Source organism: Orcinus orca, chromosome 8 (genome assembly GCF_937001465.1).
Source record: "Orcinus orca chromosome 8, mOrcOrc1.1, whole genome shotgun sequence".
NCBI classification, from domain to species: Eukaryota; Metazoa; Chordata; class Mammalia; order Artiodactyla; family Delphinidae; genus Orcinus; species Orcinus orca.
This window is the reverse complement of record NC_064566.1, coordinates 110,001,695-110,010,783: the sequence shown is the minus strand read 5'-3', so window position 1 is coordinate 110,010,783 and position 9,089 is coordinate 110,001,695.

Below are 9,089 nucleotides of genomic sequence, written 5' to 3'. Positions count from 1 at the left end.
TCCAAAATAGCTACACAAGAAATAAATTACAAAACAAAAACATAGTCAAATATGTAGAAAACACTCATAAGGCTGCTAAACGGGAAAGGTGGGGAGGGGTGAGGCATCATCCAGGAGGTTGAAATTAGCAAAGATACCATTCCAAATACCAAACTGATAATCAACAAGGCCTACACGGTAGCTAAAAGAACTGCACTCAGCACACTCAAGTCACCGGAAAAGAATATATACGACTGGTAGGAATCTGAAAAAGAATTTATTGATGTCTCTCTGTACGTGAATCAAGTGGATGTACAGCAGCAAGAAACAGAGCTTTGAAAATCAGCTGTAACCAATATAGTAATAAATTGAAAAACATAAACGACAGAGAGACAGAGAAAACCTCTTACAACTTTTCCTCAGGGACGGTGATGCAACATGGATTGAACACGTCTAGACCCACAGCAGGATGAGACATAAGGCTGGAAACTGTTTGCACTAAGAGAAATGTGAGGTTGGGTGAGGAAATGCACACCCTTTAAAGTAATACTACCTGGTACCCATTCAATGGGTCCCAAATCTGCAGGTTCAAGGGATCTTCCTACAGCTAAAACATGCATGGAAAACCCAGAGGACTGTACACCATGTGATCGGGAGATGTGTCTAAAATGCAGCTCATTTATCCTCTCCTGGTGCTCCTGTTCACCATTCCAGCCACGTTACTTAGAATCTCCCCACTTGGAGAATCAGCACATTTCAACTTCTGTTTCACACATTTTGCAAATTGTGAGGAGGATGAACGGGAAGAGGGGGAACCAATGAGAGAATAGTTGTAGGGGTTTGGACGGGCACATATCACTCTAATTTCCCATTAAGAATAAGAATTGAAAAAAGGCTCAGCCCGCCTCGCCGGAGCCAAAATAGGGCCTGAAGCAATCCTGCGGGTTTGAGGCCAGCTCACAAAAGAGCAACTTAAAAAATGGAGCTCAGGGTCACTGCAATTCACAAACCTGCAGAGTTATAAATGAAAACTAACGTCCAAAAATATGTTGAGGTAAGGCAAAGAAGAGGATCTGAATGCAAGACAGAATTGCAAGAAACAGATTTCAAGAGATAGATTGGACTCGTCTTTAAAGCACAAGAAAAGCGGCAGAATTTCGACAATGATGCAGTTGGCCCAAAAGGGCGTATGCGTTTTTTCCTGATTATATCCAGGAAAAAACGCATACGCACTTTATGGGCAACGAAGCAAGCAAGCAATGCAAATGTGCACAACAAAGAAGTCTCATTTCCCACCGGTCAAAAGGGCCATCCTAAAAAATTGTAAAAACCAGAAATGCAGGACAGGCCATGGAGAACAGGGAACCTTTATACACTGATGGGCAGTGTGTGAACTGCCGAGAGCCACTCTGGAGAAGTGTATGGTGGTTCCTAAATCATCTAAAAAACAGAGCTACAGAGCATAGGACACATCCAATCATGGGAGTATATCTAGGGAAGTCTAAAAATCAACAAGACACAAGCACACCACAGTTTAGGGCTACTCTGTTTACAAGAACCTCAACTTCAGTACACCTTAAATATCCCAGGAAAGAGAACAATGGATAAAGAAGATGTGGTACTTATGTACAATGGAATATCTCTTCACCATGAAATCAATGTAATAAGGCTAGTAGAAGGATAAAGAGTGGATTTAGGTCCGATAATACTACTTGAAATAAGTCAAACAGAAAAAGAAACATATCATAAGATATCACGTATAGAAGGAGGGTAAATATGGCTGCACAAAAAATGAATTACAAAACAGAACAGTGTCTCACATTTAGAAAACACACTTATGTCAGCTTAAGGGGAAAGGAGAGGTGGGGTGATACATAAAACAAGAGTTTGAAATTAGCACAGATACCGTTCAATAAACCAAATAGATATTAGACAAGATCTACACCTTGCTCAATGAACTGGCCTCAACACACCCTATATACTACACAGAAATATATCTGAGTAATAAGAATCTTAAAACTCATGTATTGATATATCTTCATAAGGGAATCAAGTGTGTGCAGAGCAGCACAAACACAGCAGTGAAAATGAGCTAAACCCCATTATAGAAATAAATTTTAAAAACACAACGCAGAAACAATCAAAGAGAGAAAAATTCTTACAATATTCGCTCAGGGGCTGTGATGCAACCTGGGTTGACCACATATAAACCCACAGCTGGATAAGACATAAGGCTGGGCACTTGGGGCTGAGAGGATTGGTGAGCTTTGGTGAGCAACTGCCGAAAGTTTAATGCAATACTTCATGCTACTCATTCCAAGGGTCCCAACACTCCAGGTTGAAGGGAATCTTCCTACAGCTAAACCATGCTTGGGAAACCCAGCGACTGGTATACCATATGATCGGGAAAGGTTTCTAAAACGCACCTCATTGTTCCTCTCCTGGGGCTCCGGATCGACATTCCAGCCACTTTACTAACAACAACCCCACATGGAGAGTCAATGCCTTTAAGTTCCGGTATCGCACAGTCTGCAGTTAGTACGGAGGATGAATGGGAATAGGGGGAACCAGTGAGAAACTAGCTGTAGCAGTTTCAATGGGCACATGTCACTCTAATTTCACATCAGTAAGAAGAATTAACCAAAGGCACAGCAAGGCGTCCCAGAAGAAAAATAGGGCCTGAAGGAATCCTGTGGTTATGAGGCAAGATCACAAAAATAAGAGCTGAAAAATGGAGATAAGGGCCACTGCAATTCAAAAACGTGCAGAGTTATAAAGGCCAACTATTATCAAAAAGTATATTGAGGAAAGGCTATGAAGAGGCATTGAAAGCAAGGCAGAATTGCAGGAAACCGATTTCAGGAGGTAGACTGGAATTGCATTTAAAGCATACGAAAAGAGGCAGAACGTCCACAATGATGCACTTGGCCAAAATGGGTATATGCGTTTTTTCCTGAATATATTCAGGAAAAAACGCATACACCCATTTTGGCCAACCAAGCAAGCTTGCAAAGGAAATCTGCACTACAATGAAGTCTCACTTCCCCGGGGTCAAAAGGGCCATCTGATAAAAGGGTAAAATCCAGAAAGTCAGGACAGGCCATGGAGAACTGGGAGCCTTGTTATGCTGATGGGCGGGATGTAAATTGCCAACAGCCACTCCGGAGAAGTGTATGGTGTTTCCTGAAACATCTAAAAAACAAAGCAACAGAGCCTAGGGCACTTCCACTTATGGTCCTATAGCTTAGGGAAATTAAAATCTAAAAGACACAGCCACCCCAAAGTTTGGGACGGCTCTGTTTACAAGAACCTCGTTTACGGGACAAGTTCAATATCGCAGAAAGTGAAAAATGGATAAAGAAGTTGTGGTACTTACGTACAATGCAATATCACTCAGCAATGAAATCTATCTCATCACGCCCGTAGCAGCATAATGAGTGGATTCAGGTATGATGACTCTAACGGAAATAAGTCACACAGAAAAAGAAACATCATAAGATATCACTAATACACGGAATGTAAACTTGGCTACACAGCAACTGGATTACAAAACAGAACAGGGTCTCAAATTTAGAAAACCAACTTATGCTTGCTTAAGGGGAAAGGTGAGTTGGGGTGCTGCATAAAAACAGAGATTGAAATGAGCACAGATAAAGTTCCTTAAGCCAAATATATAATAGACAAGAGCTACTCCTTGCTCAACGAGAGGGACTCAACACCCCATATTAAATGCCTAAGAATGTACCTGACTAGTAAGTATCTGAAAACCTATGGATTGCTATGTCTCCGAAAGAGAATCAAGCATGTGTACAGGGGCACAAACGCAGCAGTGATAGGATTGGAGAGGTTCGGTGAGCAAATGAAGACCCTTTGAAGTCATATTGCATGGTACCCATTCCACGGGTCTCAACTCTCCAGGTTTAAGGGATTCTTCCTTCAGCTAAAACATGCATGTGGAGCCCAGAGTATGATCAACCGTGTGATCGGGAGACGTGTTCCAATATGTCTCAGTTTTCGTCCCCTGGTACTCGGGTGAAACATTCCAGACGCTTTACTAACACTCTCCCGACTTGGAGAGTCAGTGCCTTTAAACTCCTGTTTGTCCCAGGTTGCAATTTCTGTGGAAGTTGAACAGGAATAGGGAGAACCAATGAGAGACTAGCTGGAGGTGTCTGGACGGGCAAATTTAATTCTCATTTCCCACCAGGAAGAGGAATTAACCAAAGGCTCAGCGTGCCGTGCCGGAACCAGATTAGGGCCTGAAGCAATCCTGCGGTGTTGCGGCCAGCTCACAAGAAAGCGAGTTGAAGAAAGGAGCTCAGGGGCACTGTAATTCACAATCCTGCAGAGTGATAAATGCCAGCTATCGTCCAAAAATATACTGAAGTAAGGCTGCCAAGAGGACTTGAAAGCGGGGCAGAATTGCAGGAAACCGATTTCAGGAGGTAGACTGGAATTGCATTTAAAGCATAGGAAAAGAGGCAGAACGTCGACAATGATGCACTTGGCCAAAAAGGGTGTATGCGTTTTTTCCTGAATATATTCAGGAAAAAACGCATATGCCCTATTTGGCCAACCAAGCAAGCTTGCAAAGGAAATCTGCACTACAATGAAGTCTCACTTCCCCCCGGTCAAAAGGGCCATCTGATAAAAGTGTAAAATCCAGAAAGGCAGGACAGGCCATGGAGAACTGGGAGCCTTGTTATGCTGATGGGCGGGATGTAAATTGCCAACAGCCACTCGGGAGAAGTGTATGGTGTTTCCTGAAACATCTAAAAAACAAAGCAACAGAGCCTAGGGCACTTCCACTTATGGTCCTATAGCTTAGGGAAATTAAAATCTAAAAGACACAGCCACCCCAAAGTTTGGGACGGCTCTGTTTACAAGAACCTCGTTTACGGGACAAGTTCAATATCGCAGAAAGTGAAAAATGGATAAAGAAGTTGTGGTACTTACGTACAATGCAATATCACTCAGCAATGAAATCTATGTCATCAGGCCCGTAGCAGCATAATGAGTGGTTTCAGGTATGATGCTTCTAACTGAAATAAGTCACACAGAAAAAGAAACATCATAAGACATCACTAATACACCGAATGTAAACTTGGCTACACAGGAACTGAATTACAAAACAGAAGAGGGTCTCAAATTTAGAAAACCAACTTATGCTTGCTTAAGGGGAAAGGTGAGTTGGGGTGCTGCATAAAACCAGAGATTAAAATGAGCACAGATAAAGTTCCTTAAGCCAAATATGTAATAGACAAAAGCTACTCCTTGCTCAACGAAATGGACTCAACACCCCATATTAAACGCCTAAGAATGTACCTTACTAGTAAGTATCTTAAAACCTATGGATTGCTATGTCTCCGAAAGAGAATCAAGCGTGTGTACAGGGGCATAAACGCAGCAGTGATAGGATTGGAGAGGTTCGGTGAGCAAATGAAGACCCCTTGAAGTCATATTGCATGGTACCCATTCCACGGGTCTCAACTCTCCAGGTTTAAGGGATTCTTCCTTCAGCTAAAACATGCATGTGGAACCCAGAGTATGATCAACCATGTGATCGGGAGACGTGTTCAAATATGTCTCAGTTCTCGTCCCCTTGTACTCGGGTGCAACATTCCAGACACTTTACTAACACTCTCCCGACTTTGAGAGTCAGTGCCTTTAAACTCCTGTTTGGCCCAGGTTGCAATTACTGCAGAAGATGAACAGGAATAGGGAGAACCAATGAGAGACTAGCTGGAGGTGTCTGGATGGGCAAATTTAACTCTCATTTCCCACCAGGAAGAGGAATTAACCAAAGGCTCAGCGTGCTGTGCCGGAGCCAGATTAGGGCCTGAAGCAATCCTGCGGTGTTGCGGCCAGCTCACAAGAAAGCGAATTGAAGAAAGGAGCTCAGGGGCACTGTAATTCACAAAACTGCAGAGTTATAAGTGACAGCTATCGTCAAAAAATATACTGAAGTAAGGCTGCCAAGAGGACTTGAAAGCGGGGCAGAATTGCAGGAACCCGATTTCAGGAGGTAGACTGGAATTGCATGTAAAGCATAGGAAAAGAGGCAGAACGTCCACAATGATGCACTTGCCCAAAAAGGGCATATGCGTTTTTTCCTGAATATATTCAAGAAAAAACGCATACGCACTTTTTGGCCAACCAAGCAAGCTTGCAAAGGAAATCTGCACTACAATGAAGTCTCACTTCCCCGGGGTCAAAAGGGCCATCTGAAAAAAGTGTAAAATCCAGAAAGGCAGGACAGGCCATGGAGAACTGGGAGCCTTGTTATGCTGATGGGCGGGATGAAAATTGCCAACAGCCACTTGGGAGAAGTGTATGGTGTTTCCTGAAACATCTAAAAAACAAAGCAACAGAGCCTAGGGCACTTCCACTTATGGTCCTATAGCTTAGGGAAATTACAATCAAAAAGACACAGCCACCCCAAAGTTTGGGACAGCTCTGTTTACAAGAACCTCGTTTACGGGACAAGTTCAATATCGCAGAAAGTGAAAAATGGATAAAGAAGTTGTGGTACTTACGTACAATGCAATATCACTCAGCAATGAAATCTATCTCATCAGGCCCGTAGCAGCATAATGAGTGGATTCAGGTATGATGATTCTAACTGAAATAAGTCACACAGAAAAAGAAACATCATAAGATATCACTAATACACGGAATGTAAACTTGGCTACACAGCAACTGGATTACAAAACAGAACAGGGTCTCAAATTTAGAAAACCAACTTATGCTTGCTTAAGGGGAAAGGTGAGTTGGGGTGCTGCATAAAACCAGAGATTGAAATGAGCACAGATAAAGTTCCTTAAGCCAAATATATAATAGACAAGAGCTACTCCTTGCTCAACGAGAGGGACTCAACACCCCATATTAAATGCCTAAGAATGTACCTGACTAGTAAGTATCTGAAAACCTATGGATTGCTATGTCTCCGAAAGAGAATCAAGCATGTGTACAGGGGCACAAACGCAGCAGTGATAGGATTGGAGAGGTTCGGTGAGCAAATGAAGACCCTTTGAAGTCATATTGCATGGTACCCATTCCACGGGTCTCAACTCTCCAGGTTTAAGGGATTCTTCCTTCAGCTAAAACATGCATGTGGAGCCCAGAGTATGATCAACCGTGTGATCGGGAGACGTGTTCCAATATGTCTCAGTTTTCGTCCCCTGGTACTCGGGTGAAACATTCCAGACGCTTTACTAACACTCTCCCGACTTGGAGAGTCAGTGCCTTTAAACTCCTGTTTGTCCCAGGTTGCAATTTCTGCGGAAGTTGAACAGGAATAGGGAGAACCAATGAGAGACTAGCTGGAGGTGTCTGGACGGGCAAATTTAATTCTCATTTCCCACCAGGAAGAGGAATTAACCAAAGGCTCAGCGTGCCGTGCCGGAACCAGATTAGGGCCTGAAGCAATCCTGCGGTGTTGCGGCCAGCTCACAAGAAAGCGAGTTGAAGAAAGGAGCTCAGGGGCACTGTAATTCACAATCCTGCAGAGTGATAAATGCCAGCTATCGTCCAAAAATATACTGAAGTAAGGCTGCCAAGAGGACTTGAAAGCGGGGCAGAATTGCAGGAAACCGATTTCAGGAGGTAGACTGGAATTGCATTTAAAGCATAGGAAAAGAGGCAGAACGTCGACAATGATGCACTTGGCCAAAAAGGGTGTATGCGTTTTTTCCTGAATATATTCAGGAAAAAACGCATATGCCCTATTTGGCCAACCAAGCAAGCTTGCAAAGGAAATCTGCACTACAATGAAGTCTCACTTCCCCCCGGTCAAAAGGGCCATCTGATAAAAGTGTAAAATCCAGAAAGGCAGGACAGGCCATGGAGAACTGGGAGCCTTGTTATGCTGATGGGCGGGATGTAAATTGCCAACAGCCACTCGGGAGAAGTGTATGGTGTTTCCTGAAACATCTAAAAAACAAAGCAACAGAGCCTAGGGCACTTCCACTTATGGTCCTATAGCTTAGGGAAATTAAAATCTAAAAGACACAGCCACCCCAAAGTTTGGGACGGCTCTGTTTACAAGAACCTCGTTTACGGGACAAGTTCAATATCGCAGAAAGTGAAAAATGGATAAAGAAGTTGTGGTACTTACGTACAATGCAATATCACTCAGCAATGAAATCTATGTCATCAGGCCCGTAGCAGCATAATGAGTGGTTTCAGGTATGATGCTTCTAACTGAAATAAGTCACACAGAAAAAGAAACATCATAAGACATCACTAATACACCGAATGTAAACTTGGCTACACAGGAACTGAATTACAAAACAGAAGAGGGTCTCAAATTTAGAAAACCAACTTATGCTTGCTTAAGGGGAAAGGTGAGTTGGGGTGCTGCATAAAACCAGAGATTAAAATGAGCACAGATAAAGTTCCTTAAGCCAAATATGTAATAGACAAGAGCTACTCCTTGCTCAACGAAATGGACTCAACACCCCATATTAAACGCCTAAGAATGTACCTTACTAGTAAGTATCTTAAAACCTATGGATTGCTATGTCTCCGAAAGAGAATCAAGCGTGTGTACAGGGGCATAAACGCAGCAGTGATAGGATTGGAGAGGTTCGGTGAGCAAATGAAGACCCCTTGAAGTCATATTGCATGGTACCCATTCCACGGGTCTCAACTCTCCAGGTTTAAGGGATTCTTCCTTCAGCTAAAACATGCATGTGGAACCCAGAGTATGATCAACCATGTGATCGGGAGACGTGTTCAAATATGTCTCAGTTCTCGTCCCCTTGTACTCGGGTGCAACATTCCAGACACTTTACTAACACTCTCCCGACTTTGAGAGTCAGTGCCTTTAAACTCCTGTTTGGCCCAGGTTGCAATTACTGCAGAAGATGAACAGGAATAGGGAGAACCAATGAGAGACTAGCTGGAGGTGTCTGGATGGGCAAATTTAACTCTCATTTCCCACCAGGAAGAGGAATTAACCAAAGGCTCAGCGTGCTGTGCCGGAGCCAGATTAGGGCCTGAAGCAATCCTGCGGTGTTACGGCCAGCTCACAAGAAAGCGAATTGAAGAAAGGAGCTCAGGGGCACTGTAATTCACAAAACTGCAGAGTTATAAATGACAGCTATCGT